Source organism: Phoxinus phoxinus (assembly GCF_949152265.1).
Source record: "Phoxinus phoxinus genome assembly, chromosome: 1".
Classification (NCBI taxonomy): domain Eukaryota; kingdom Metazoa; phylum Chordata; class Actinopteri; order Cypriniformes; family Leuciscidae; genus Phoxinus; species Phoxinus phoxinus.
Genome location: NC_136876.1, coordinates 27,400,086 through 27,414,106, shown reverse-complemented (window position 1 = coordinate 27,414,106; position 14,021 = coordinate 27,400,086).

The window sequence follows — 14,021 nt, the reverse complement described above, 5'->3', positions numbered from 1 at the left end:
TAAGTCCAATATGTCCATCCCTCTTTTATGGTTGTTCTGTCACTAGTGCAGTTCAACGTTTAGTTTCAATATCTTCTCCAAAATATTATGTGATGTTTCTAATGTTGAAGTGGAAATGTAGATCCTAAGGGCTTGTTCAAACAGAACTGATTTTAACTTTTTAAAACGCCTCATGCGCGAGGCGCTGCAAAAGACGCGAGCGCAGCGGTTATGTCCATCTAGCATGTGCTTACATGGATGTTAAGTCCAGGGGTCAGAAAGTAAAAGTCCTGCCATGTTTATTCCACCCATGAACTCAGCCAGCTGATTTCACTAATTAATTCAATCTCGCGGAACCTGGTGATTGGAACAAAATACCAACGAGGACTTTTACTTTCTGAACCTGGACTTTACACCTCTGGAAAAATAATGGAAAAGTAGTGCATTGGAATGGAAAAATGCGTTCCGTGTGAACGGCCCTTAAAATTGTAACATTTATCTCTTTGTACATGAAGGGCAAGCGACCTCAGAACTGTGCATCCCTTTAGATTGGAAACTGGTGATGTAGACAAGCTGCAAGTGTTAGTGGGAAGGGAATGACATCGATCCAGAAGTTAACGATGAATTCTGCTCTTAACTGGACCTTCAAGTTCCATAGAGTTTCAATGCTAATTTAGCACAACATTTTATATTTTACTACCTGAGGGCTGATCCATAAAACAAGATTATACAAGCCAGGCTTATTTTGGTTAGTCAGACTTATTGTCGGTGGATTCTGTTCCATAAAGCAAAGAGATTTAAAATGGTTCAATCTCTTACTCTGGCAACTTATGCTGGGAAACTAACCTGGTCCAGGGCAGGCTAATAAGCCTGAGTTGTTACACCGTTCCTCTAACACTGACCACCAGGAACACAATGATATTACCACTGACACTCTCCCATACCATTATTTGACTTTAATAATATATTAAATTATATATAAATATATATATATATATATATATATATATATATATATATACTGAACAAAAAATTATAAACCCAACACTTTTATTTTAGTTTAAGAGTTTTAAGAGCTTGGATGTTACAGACTAAGATGGTAAAGTCAGACTTATCTACATTAGAGCCACTGGTGTAAAACAGCTATACTTAATTATGAGGAAGAGTTGTGTGATGGAACAAAAACAAGAAAGTCTTATAAATCAGTCTCGAAGAAGATGGGTTGAAAGAATCTGCTAGTAAAGAGATAATGGATGAGTAAGGAAAGATGTATGGGGAGTTTCAGAGACAAAGCACCTAGTGCTATAAAGTAAGTAAGTAAATGGTAGGAGTGATAAAAGCTTGAAAACAACAATGGATGAAAATGGAGCAAGGATTTTGTAGATGGAACTTAAAAGCATGATTGATTTAATGTTGAAGGAAGAACCAGAGGGACTTCCTGAGAAATATTGCCCTAATAGCAGGAAACATGAAGGGAAGTGATGGAGCTGTAGTAAAGACAAACGTTTGCAGTGGAGAAAGATTTGTATTGTGACAAAAGCAGGGAAAAGGTGCAGTAATGAATATGTTCACTACTGCACGGCTTGACCACAAGGTCAAGGTCAACAAGAGCATTTGTCAAGGTTTGATTTGTTGTGAATCATCACCGTTTTGCAAAGTGATATACAGTCCATGTCAAACAATTTTATGTCTTGTCACACATGTTGATTTTCAGTCATGAATCATGATCATCTGATGTGATCTCTCATGCACATGTAATCACACCTTCACACGTGACAACACAAACTTCATGCTCATTGAACCGAGCTGGACATGGCACAGACATATGTGACCCTGTTTATTGACAGCAGGGCTAGGCACATCTCAGACCTGAAGAATTGCCTCCCTTTTTAAGCGATGAGTTGATGTAAGTGACAATTTAAATTGAAATAGATTCACCCATACAGGAAGCTGAATTGGAATGGCATGAAGTGGAATTTCAGTTCAAAGAAATTAATGGCATCCTGGATAGGTTTCTTTTTCTACCCTGATCCGTCTGTCTGTGAGGCTTTTTAAACCTTTGAAAGTTTTGGGGGAAAAAAGTAAAGTCTTGTTACATTGGGGTTATGAATTTTAATCAATTTATTTTATTTAAATGTATTTCTGTTATTTATTTAAGTTTTTCCTTTATTAGAAGGGCACCAGCACCTTTTTCAATAAGTATCCTCTCTATTTAAGGATTTTTAATATTGAAAATCTATCAAATTAAAATCCATTAAAACAAATATATTAAACGATATATGTGGAATTTTTTGGTGCTCTTGAATATATTTCCTCTTCATTAATAATTAGGCAATCTGATCCAATCTGGGCATTGATAATTACAGAAAATGTATTAGACATTTACATTGACCCCCAGCCCACCCCATTTAGCCAGATTTCACATTATTGACTTATTGAATGTTTTTTACTGACACATTATGTTCACAGAATGTTCATTATTGACACATTATTGAATGTGTAGCCAGATGTATTTTTTATTTATTTCATCTCTCCACTACTTTCATGTCATTCTCAGCGACCGCTATAGTCTATCAAAGACGTCTCATCTTTGTCCTCAGCTAAGAGTACAACTCCTCACAACATCAAAGAAAGCTGGAGAGAAGGAGTGCAGGAAGGAGGGGTCTGCCTTGTATCTGGGTTCTGATGAAGACAGCGGAAGAGAGGGGGAGGGGCAAAAGCAATAGAGAGAGAGAGAGAGAGAGAGAAAGGCAGGTATGGAGGAGGGAAACAAGAGGATGAGAGAGGAATGAAGCCAACCAACCAGCTGAAAGAGAACGAGCGATTGAGGCTGTTTGAACGTGGCAGGGAGAAAAGGAGGGAGGAGGGAGAGAGAGAGAGAGAGAGAGAGAGGGTGAGATCGATTGTCAGAATCGAGGAAATAGAAGTGTTACTATTGCACGGCCACTGGAGCGGTGTCTGCCCGCTGAGGATATGCATTGGCTCCCAGCGCTCACCGGCTCGCAGGACACACTCTAAAATGTAATTTCCAAAGGCCTAATTGTTGCCACGGTGATTTATTTTCCTCCATTTCATTTTTCTTTCTTTTTTTTGTTGCTTTATCTGCCTTCTCTATCTCCTCTCCTTCGCTTTTTGTCGTTGTTGTATCCCCCCCCCCCCCCTTTCTTTACCAGCTGCTGGATTTTTCCCTTCGTTTATAACTGCTGTCATTCTCTCCATTTACAAAGGAGGGATCTACAAATACAGGCAACCACAGTAAGACAGTAAGTGGGGCTTATTTCTATTCACGCCTGTGCCGGGGTGATGCATGGAACGGGAGACTGGTTAAAATGTGCAGAGGATGAGAGCTGAATGGATCCTGAAGAGGGTTTTAAGAGTAGCCATTCAAAGTTGAACCATTCAGATCTGGAAATATGAGCTTTTGGGAAACAGAGGCGACTTATGCATGTGCTGTATCTGCTGTAGGCAGTGAATGATGGGAGGACATCAAGCTGGGTTGGTGTTGCTCATTATCTGTGTTTTGGCTGCAACGGCGTGCGTTTTCGTATAGGGGAATCTGATTCTCTATTAAAGAGACATATGCTGAGGATTAAAACAGGCGGTGCATCATAATGCATCAGTAGTAAGTTTTTCTATATATATGTGTGTTGGTGTGGGAGAAAGAGCTTGGCACAGAAAGTGATCATCATAATGATAGAATTACAAGTGAATATAAATCAGTTCCTTGTGCAGAGTGTAATATGTTTGTTCTCTGTATTTTAAAGGGAAAGACTGATATGCAGTATGTCACTCCCTGAAACACACCCACCCACATACATTGGCATGCATGCAGACTTACTCACCCAGCAGGGCTAACGGACTGATCTGCAAGCATGGCAGCTCTCATGCCATTGCTGCTCTTAAATGCCACGTTAGTTTTCTTTTCCGTTCACTGCTTTTTGTCGTTCTTTCTTGTAAGCATATGCAATGCATGCAGAATTTGCTATTAAGGGGATAGTTAACCCAAAATGAAATTCCGATAACACTTTACTTAAAGCCTTTATGTATAAAGTATTAAGGTATTCATAATGCATTAAATATTTTCATAAATAATTGAAACCAAAGTTAAGATGTATTATAATGTTTGGAGATTCCTGGTAACATCTATAATTGGTTGTATGTCATGATTTTAAATCATGATGCTTTCTAAAGGTGTAACATATTGTAATCTGTGGTTACATGTGACCATACAACACTTTATAAGTTGCATTACAAAGCATAATTAATACATTAAAATACTTTTATAATGCATTATATAGGCTTTAAGAAATTTCAATAGTCAATTATTCACTATCGTGTCGTTTCATTTTCTTCCTGTCTTTTCATTCTGTGAAGCATAAAAGGTGGAATATTGAATATTATGCCAGGCACTCTTTTCCATGCAGTTACACTGAACTGTAGCTCCAGAAAAGCCCCATAAGATATCATTAATGTGGTCCACACGACTATAACCCATGTCTTATGATATATGAGCCATACAATAGCTTTCTGTGTTAGAACAGACCAACATTTAGATCAGTGTTCACTTTGTTATTCACATTCAGCCAGGGTTTTCTGATGCGCTTCAATGATTCATTAAAACTGATCTGACTCAACTTGTTCATGAATCCACAAACATGGCAAGGAGAGAGCAAATCTTCAGTGAATAACGGCTTACATATCTGTGTTTTCATCGCTAAGAGATAATGGTACAGAATATTGCAGTCACATGGACCACTTCTATGATGCTTTGAAACATTTTTTAAAGCTTAAAAGCTTCTGTGTTTATTACATGTAAGTGCATGAAAATGGAAAACAGGTTATATGGAAAAACCTGTTTGAAACACTGTGAGATTTTGAGTGAACTTTCTTTTTTCTTTTTTTTCATTCATTGTTTGTTTGGTACATGCCATTTATCCAAGATTAATATTTAATATAAAAAGTTGTGAATATACAGTAGTGGTCCAGGTACGTTCAGGCGATTTTCTTAATCACAGTTTCTGCTGTTCTCCGCCCACAGACATAAACTGGTGGTCAGTAGATAGAATGCCCCTCAAGTAGATAGCAAACTCCTCATCTCTCAGGCTAGAAGTGGCACACAAGTAAACATTCGATCCTCTGCACAGATGTGAAGCGATCTTGAGGCAGCAGCAGTGTGTCTACGTGTGTCATTACACATGGAGTGTGTGTGGATTTGGTTTGGGACTCTCCCCTGCCATTATCTGCTGAATCTATTATTAGAAGCTTTTATTTCTTGTGTTTATCCTCCTCTGATACACTGTCTGCACAGAAGAGGGAAATTGTTGCAGGTCTTTGCGGTCACCCGTAATTACATGATGTATGTATTTCTAGTTATTGAGAGAGAGAGAGAGAGAAAGAGAGAGAACATGGGGGAGGGAAAAATAATATGTAATGAAGCCAAAGACAAAAGAACCTGTTTAATTAGCTCTACCAGCTGATAAAAATGAAGAACATGAGTTTAAAGGAAATATTGAGAAAAATTACACCCCCAATTAAAATTAAGTCTTATTCTCCAGTAAAATAATAAAATATTCTTAAACCTAATAAGCCTTGTTTTTTAGAGTGTATTTTAGAGTGATTTATGCTTAAACCTAGAAATCATTTTCCAATGATTTAGAAAAAAATTAAGAGAATTATAAAAAAAATTGCAGTGGAGAAAATGGAGGGGAAATGATGTATCATAAAGACTGCACAGTATTATTTTATTTCCTCACAAATATAATAAATCTCAAAAAATGTTTAATTGATGCGTAACAGCATAAAACAACTATTAATTAGCAAATGGGCTGAGAAACGAAAGCTTTTAAATATGTTTTCCTGGCACAGATATTGGGGCAGAATGGTGTTGCCAACATAGCTTGTAATAAAACATCTCTTCCTCAGTCACACGTTATCACAACTGTCACACGCTCTCTTTTCCCACACACTCTCTCTCTCTCTCTCTCTCTCCGTCTTCCCCAAACACACACGTACACGTACACACAGTCTCTCCGGTGTAGTGTGAGTGTGTTCGCTTCGGGGGGGATATGAGATAGGATGACAGAGTGGATAATCAGACAAAGGCACACAAAGGGAGTTAAAATTAGCCACATTGAACGGGCCATTGATAAATTGGGAAACTAGAACGGCACTGACACCCTTCTGCTCAATGCTCCGGAAAACCCAGCCTCTCCCTTCATCTGCATTGCCCTCTCCATCTCATGCATACACATGAACGTGTCCAGAGAGTATATATATACACACACACATACACACAAAAAAGACAACTCCTATGCTCACCAAGGCTACATTTATTTGATTAACGATACAGTAAAAATTGTAATATTATTACAATTTAAAATAACTATTTTCTGTTTTTAATTTTTTTTTATTGTATTCCCTTCATGGCAAAGCTGAATTTTCAGCATCATTACTCTAGTCTTCAGTGTCACATGATCTTTCAGAAATCTCTCTAATATGGTGATATGCTGCTTAATATTTCAGTGGGAGCTGTGATACTTATTTTACAGGATTCTTTGATGAATAGAGTTTAAACAACATTTATTTAAAGTCACCATGAAATCAAAATCGACATTTCCGTTTTTTATGGAATATTGCAGTATTTATTATAAACGATTTATCCATGCTCATCATTATTTTCGTTTATTCCTGTGCCCTCATAATCTTTCATCAAAATAACTTCCTCTCCTTCTTGCAGAGACATATCTTTTCTTTTCTGATGATATGATGTTTGGCGCGAAAGCAAGCAGGCGCTCACATGAGATCACATCAATAGCAAACCACGATCCAATTAAAAACGCCCTACGTTTTTTCTTGTTCGAGAATCTCACTCAGATGTGCGTCACAATAGGGAAGAAAAGACGGTCGGAAACTTCTATTTCATGCTGACTTTAAAATATAAATGAATTGTAACAGTGTAAAAGTTTTTCTGTCACTTTTGAACAATTTAAATAAAGTATTGTTGAATAAAAGGGATACTACTACTCCGCCGCAAGTATAGTCGACCCTCCTAAATCATCCCTAATGTGTAGAGTGAAAGTATTTATTTCCAATTACTTCATGTTTGTGTGTATTGCCTCGTCTTCATTTAGTGACGTGCTGTAGTGAGAGAACCACCGCTCTCTTTGTAGTTCAAACACTTCTCTCTCATTATGCTTAGCACAAAGATCTCCTGCCATGCATCCTCACACTTTAGACCGTGAATGAGGAGAAATGTTCGCATCTTAACATAGTGGCTGCTAAAACCATTTTAACAGGCTTAGATAAATGATCACACACTCGCATAAAATATACTGAAGGTGTGGACAACCTGACGACAACACAGGACAACTGTGATGAATGTCTGATGGTCTTCTCACGCTGTCCTATAAAATGAGTAGATAAAAACATGCAATCGTTTAATGTCCTTCTAAAAACATCTCCACCCTGTCTAAGCTGATGAGTCTCGGCAGCGGGCGCTACCTTGCCAGCTTGAATCGATACCAAAGGATCAGTTTGAATTAATAGAGACTTGATATGGTGTTTAATGTTTTCTTTCCTGTTTATTTTACAACTACTGTCAGGCTATGTTTGTTCTCGCTTTTCCTGACCTCTCCTCCTCCTAGTCCTCTCTTTGTGCACTTTAATTCTCTGTCCCCTGTACAGTGAGTGAGTTTTTCTTGCCCTTTCGTCCTCTTCTCCCTCCCTGTGGGTTTGCCCATCAGTTGAAGATGGTGAAATATCTCCCTCCTCTAATATTTGCTGTAGGCTCTTAGGGGGAGGGGATAGTTCAAGCTTTCAGGACTTAGCCCAGTCTTTTTACGCACTTCCGCTCACGTTTTTCCTCCCTCTCTCATTCTGCTCGCGGTAAAGGACTGATCTGGGACAGACAGTCTCCCTTGCGCTCTGGCCTACTTCAGCTCTGTCCTTTCTCTCTCACCTGCCCAAACTCTTTCCTCTTTCTTTCTTTCCATCTGTTTCTCCCTCTTTTGCCCTGAGTGTGTCTCTCTTAGGCATACGGGCTGATGACTAGTGTTTTGGGAAGTTACTTGTAAAACTTATTTGCCAATATCACATTGCTCTTAAGTTGTTGCATTATTATACTTTTGTGTAACTTTCTATCACTGACAGCTGACTTAAACTCTTCCTTCACTAAAGTGCTTTACAGATGGTGTGTGTGTGTGTGTGTGTGTGAGTGTGTGTGTGTGTGTGTGTGTGTGTGTGTGTGTGTGTGTGTGTGTGTGTGTGTGTGTGTGTGTGTGTGTGTGTGTGTGTGTGTGTGTGTGTGTGTGTGTGTGTGTGTGTGTGTGTGTGTGTGTGTGTGTGTGTGTGTGTGTCCTGACCATTTTTGCGTCACATACAGGCTATATTGCGAAAAGTGCACACTGATTGACACGAAAAAGGCAAGTTTTTTTGCTGGTCCAACCTGTGGGCTCAAGTACAAGATTTGACTAAAGCACTCAGCTTTATTTTCAAGCAGCGTTTTTAAGTTTTTAAAACAAATCTCACTGTGGACTGAAAGTGTGCACCTTAAATTGATTTACCTTCATGTCATTTTAAACCTCTATGTGTTTTTATTTATTCTGTGTGTTTTTTATATGGGGTCCAATATTGTTTGGAACTTAAAAAAAAAAAAATCATCTTTTGTGTTCTTCAGAATAAAAAAAGCCATACAGTAAGAATTCCACAGGAGGCAAGTTGTAGAAAGAACCCAAGTGCAGTTTATTACGAACAAGATCAAACATGAAACAAAAACATGGCGTGGCATGGCATTGGCAAGACAAAAAAAACGAGGACATAAACATGAACATAAACTCACACAACAGTGGTCACAGGAAACAATACTTGACAAAACACATGGCAAACAAGAGGGCTTAAATATCAACACAATCTCATGAAAGTGCGTATACCACAAATGTTATTTCTCGTACCATTTATACTGAACAATGAAACAATCAACCAATGACAACATGACACAGACAAGGGAACACATGGCAGGATCACATGACTGACAGGGAAATCACATGACAAGACACAGAAACTTGACAATGACATGAAATATGACCAAAACAAGACAAGATGTTACACATACAGGTTTGAAACCACACAAGGGGGAATTTTACATTTTTGTAAACTATACCTTTTAAGTAAAGATGATAAAACGGAAGGTTTTCAATTGTATGTGTGAGTAAATTAAATATTTGCAAAAGTAACACATTTATTTGAAATATAGTAACTCTGTGTTAATTTAAGTATCATGTCTCATATCACTTTACTCTTTACACTACCTGGAAAAGGTGACCTAATTATGCATTTGTTATGGTTCATCAGAATATGATGCTGTTTTGTTATTGTACCCACCAGGCTTTTTGTCTTTTTTTCTTTTTCTTTTTTTCTATCTTAACCAACAAACTTCCTGGGTCAAACATCTTTACCACAGAAAAAAAAAAAAAAACGACCGCTAGTCATTGACCAGCACGACTTGCAGGTAAATAGCATAACAGTTCTGGTCCATCAGCTTATCAGCACCATACCAGGACTATACTGGTCTAAGCGTGCATGGTCTTTTCATTAACGGAGTTTGATTTTGTTCAGATGGTCTAGTTTTATAATTGCTGGAGCATTATATAGAGACAGGTGTCATGCACTCTGGTCTTATCTGGCTATGAACTGGAGTGGTCTGCCAAAGCCCCCTTGCCCTGACAGAGCTGTTCCCCCTTGTGACCCAAACACAAGTCCTGCTGCTGAGATTGGTCTAGCACTTTGGAAACTCGGGCACAGCCAGCATGTGATTGTGTCTGTATCAGTGTGAGCACAGGGCATTGGGGTGTTTCTCGCAGCAGTGGTGAGGCGTGTGTATGCACATAAGTGGAACAGAATCCTTTTGTTGAATCTCAGAGGACAGCATTAATCTCTGTTCCCCTCTCTCTTTCTCTTCCTGACGCTCCCTCTCTGTTCTCCCGTTGCTTCGCTGCAAATGCAAGAGATATATTGTTGCAGCAATGCAGCCGCATGCTGCCGTACCCCTTCCTTCCTTCCCGCTCGCTGCATGAGGATGAGCTCATTCATGCCAATTGATCTGAATGATTGGCCGTAGTCTCCTGCTCTTCTGTGGACCAGATCCCAGTGTATTAGAGCTAATTGCACCATTGAGAGGGAAAGAGGGATGCAGCAAAAGAGGGGGAGTGGGGCATGAATTTTCCCAGCAGTCACCAGTGCATCATCAAAGTACAGCTATTTTTAGACTCACAAGCAGTGGTGGTGAGCCAGTTGGCCCAGAACAGCAGTTTCTGCCGTGGCAGTGCATTACGCCCCATATTGACTTTTCTATGGACGGTTTTGCTGCTTATGCACATTTATCAAGTGTTCAGGTTCGGTAAGATGACTCTTAGGAGTATTTAATGCCCCATTCCAGGAGAATTCAAACTGAGGTCAGCAAGGGGGTTGCTAGGGAATCTAAATTTCAGCGGGGAAAAAAGTGAACCAGGGTTCCCACTGTCATATGATGTAGCCTAATTTTAAAAGTGTCATTTCTAGACTTAGAAAACCCCTGTAAATGAATAAAATCTTAAAACGTAACTTTAAAAAAAATATATAATTACTATACATTTTTCTAGTTGTGACAAGCTCTAAAATATTTTATCAAGCAGAAATTGTGAGTAAAAAATATTTTTAAATAAACCTTATCCCTAATTCTTATCAAGTAAATCATGATCACTGGAAAATTCATTAAAATGAGCCTTGAAATACATTCAGCTGTTAAAACTTTACAGAAACTATGAGTGTTGGGCCTTCTAACATAGCCTAGTTGTGGACAATGGGGAGCCTTGGAGTCAAAAAGGTTGAGAACCACTGCTGAATAAATGTATCATCGCTGACTGACTTTATAATGCAGCATCCCGTACTTTTATTCACACAACTGATGTCAGCAGCCTTCAAAGCTTTAAAGGGTGCAAATATTTTACCAAATGCCCTAACTATTGTGCATAGGCTAATACTATTCAGTCTCATCAGTAAACCATGTCAGGCAAATGGGCAAACATGTTTTTTGTTACCTGCAATGGAGAATGAGCTATGAAAGTGTGTGTGGCTAAGAAGTGCTCATTTTCATTCAGAGGGATTATGCTACTGAGACGTGCCTAATGAAGACAGGAAACAATCCATTACTCATGAATACTTCAGCATAAAATTGCATTGTTGGTAAAATCATACAGTTGCACACAAAACCTGTATTAATCCTCCAACGATTGCTCTTCTTCAGTAGTATAACACAGCTCACACTTCTGATGAGAATACCAGTTAGCTGAAATGGCTATGGCTCACCCATGCAGATCCTCGAGACAGAATGCCATTAAGGCAAATGACGCCAACCGGTTTGTTTATAAAGGGAGCGTGTTTTAGAGTTGCGCTGAACAGATTAACTCGGTGTGTGATCCACTGCATTAGCTTGTTGAAGGCTAGGGATGCATGCCTGCTATCTTCAGTTTCTGCTCATCTACTGCAGGTCTAATGGCCACATACTTCAGCTCACAGCTCTAGATCTCTATCGCAGCAGCTATGCTAAACTTTCTAATGTACCTCTCCATATGCTGACGGGTTTGGCTCAGTTTATCAGTGTCAGCTGCACACAGACCATCAAACAACCTTCAGCTTAGCTGCGCTGGCGGTGTCAGCTCAAGTCAACAACTAGATCAATAGGCTTTTAGAGCCACCCAACTCGTCAGTCATGTCCCTTTCTAGACTAATGTTGAACTGGGTTGACGTGGTTATTGTGGAGTCGCAGGTTATCTTGTGTAATTAGTTACGTTTCTGAATGTTTATCTGTTATTTTAACCTGCATGTGATGTTGTTTTTTGTGCATTTTCTAGCCACTTAAAGTGATAGCTCACTAATTTTGTCACTCATTTTTGTTTTACTCAACCTTACTCATACAGGTATGCAGAACTTTCTCCTGTGGAGCACAAAATAATATATTTTAAACATATAATTACATATTTATAAGTATATATTTATTATACAATATTTTTTATTTTTGTTGGGGATAGTTCACCCAAAAAGAAAGGTATCAAAATATCGTCTTCCATGTTTATCATAAGAAAGAAAGTCATACAGGTTTGGAAAAACATTAGGCTTTGTAAAAGATGACAGAATTTTCATTTTTGGGCGAACTATTCTTTAAAATGTACAACAAATATGCATGTACGTGCTCAGCACTATGTATATTTGTTATCACCATAGCTTAATTAGCCAAGTTTTGGATAAGTGTTTTTCCAGGACAATGGAAACCTTTTTTGTGTGTTTTAAAGCAACGAATACAAGGATAGACTTCTTGTGTTGGCATTTGTGGGGGTTTTGTTTTTGAGAAATGGAAGAGGAGAGAATGACAAAAACAGATTCACAACAGTTCTTCTTTCACCGAAACAGGTGCGTGTTCAAGCCTAAAGCTATTAGCCTGAAGAGATGAGCAATGTGGCAGCATAAATTATAAGAAAACAAGCATCCATCTGTGCACTTGCATCAAGTTTTTAACAATCACTGTTGGTTTGAGTTATATTTTACACATCTTTTTAAGAACAAGTGGCGGTGACCTACCTGTTATCTGCGGATTTATTACATATGGCACAAATGTCAACCATCAGTTGTAATAATGACTATAATAGACGTTGTCTGTCAGGATATGTGTCTCTCTGGAATACTTGATTCTAACTGGTCACAACAAACAGCTGTTAGGTATTTCAAATTATTCACCATATATTCACCGCTCATCCGACTAAAACCAGCTCTACTTTGATGTTTCACACTGTGGACTCGCTCTTTCTCGTTTCATACAAATGCAACCACCGCCATCTTGCATCTCCGTTATCGATTGTAGTGAAAATTACTTCAGTATTAGTAATATTGCTCAGCGTCAGGTTACTGATCACTTTTTACATTTCAAAAGATTCTGAAATTTCAGTGCCTTTAAATTGTTTCGGGTTCAAGATATTTTAAGCAGTCATTTATGTAGTTAGTCATATTTATTTTCACATCATCCTTTGTTTTTGTTGTTCATATTGTTGTCATGAGTTGTGCCTCCATCGAAAACAGAGATTTTAATCTCAAGAGATTAACCAGAAACAAAACGTATTTCACAAAAAGAGGCCAAAAAGATATATTAATGTAATACTCTCTCATAGTGTAGCATTGGGACAGTGTGTCCTCAGGTGTGTCAGAGCAGTTATATTGCCCTCAATATGTGCTCGGTCATCCGTTCATCCCATTTATAAGAGATTATGGTGAATGAGCCAGACCCTTATCCACATCAGGATCCCGGTGTTGATCCTCTTCTAAAGCCTGTGCTGAGCTGAAGGCCTTATTCGGAAAGCTGTGGGTGGGTCAACCAGGCAGTCAGGCATCTGGAGGTGTATTCAGGATAGATTGGTGTGATTGGCTGGAGTGGCTGTGCACATTAATAATGGAGGCACTGCTGGTTGTATTTATAGTAACAGTGGAGGGTGGCGGCGCTGTGAATGTGGAATGATATATGACAGAACCTCCCTAACCCCTCATCCACCCTCCTGCTTGCTTGCGAGGCCGGTTTGGGAGTGGACGCCAATTGCCATGACTAACAGCTGTAGAAATAGCGGGCGATATGGGTACTGGAGACGTGCATGTACACTGGCAGACTTTGATGCACACAAACAAACAAACTTGCTGCTTTCAGTGCTCCATTTACCTGAAAACATACTTTCCTTTCTCTCGTCTAAACCTCTCCAAACAGTTAAAGGAATATTTTGGGGTTCAATACAAGTTCAATTAACAACACTTGGCATAATGTTGATATACCAAATTAATTTAAACTTGAAAATTCTCGGGCCAGCAGCATGTGTCCAAATTTCAATCTTAACCGTTCTATTTCATCAGAAACGATCTGAAAACAGGGCTTTAAGTGTAAAATACCGAACTTGTCCTTTAAGACTTACTTCTGGCTTCCTTTCAGCAGAAGGTCAAGGTTGTTAGCTCTTCATACTCCATCCAGTTGGGTG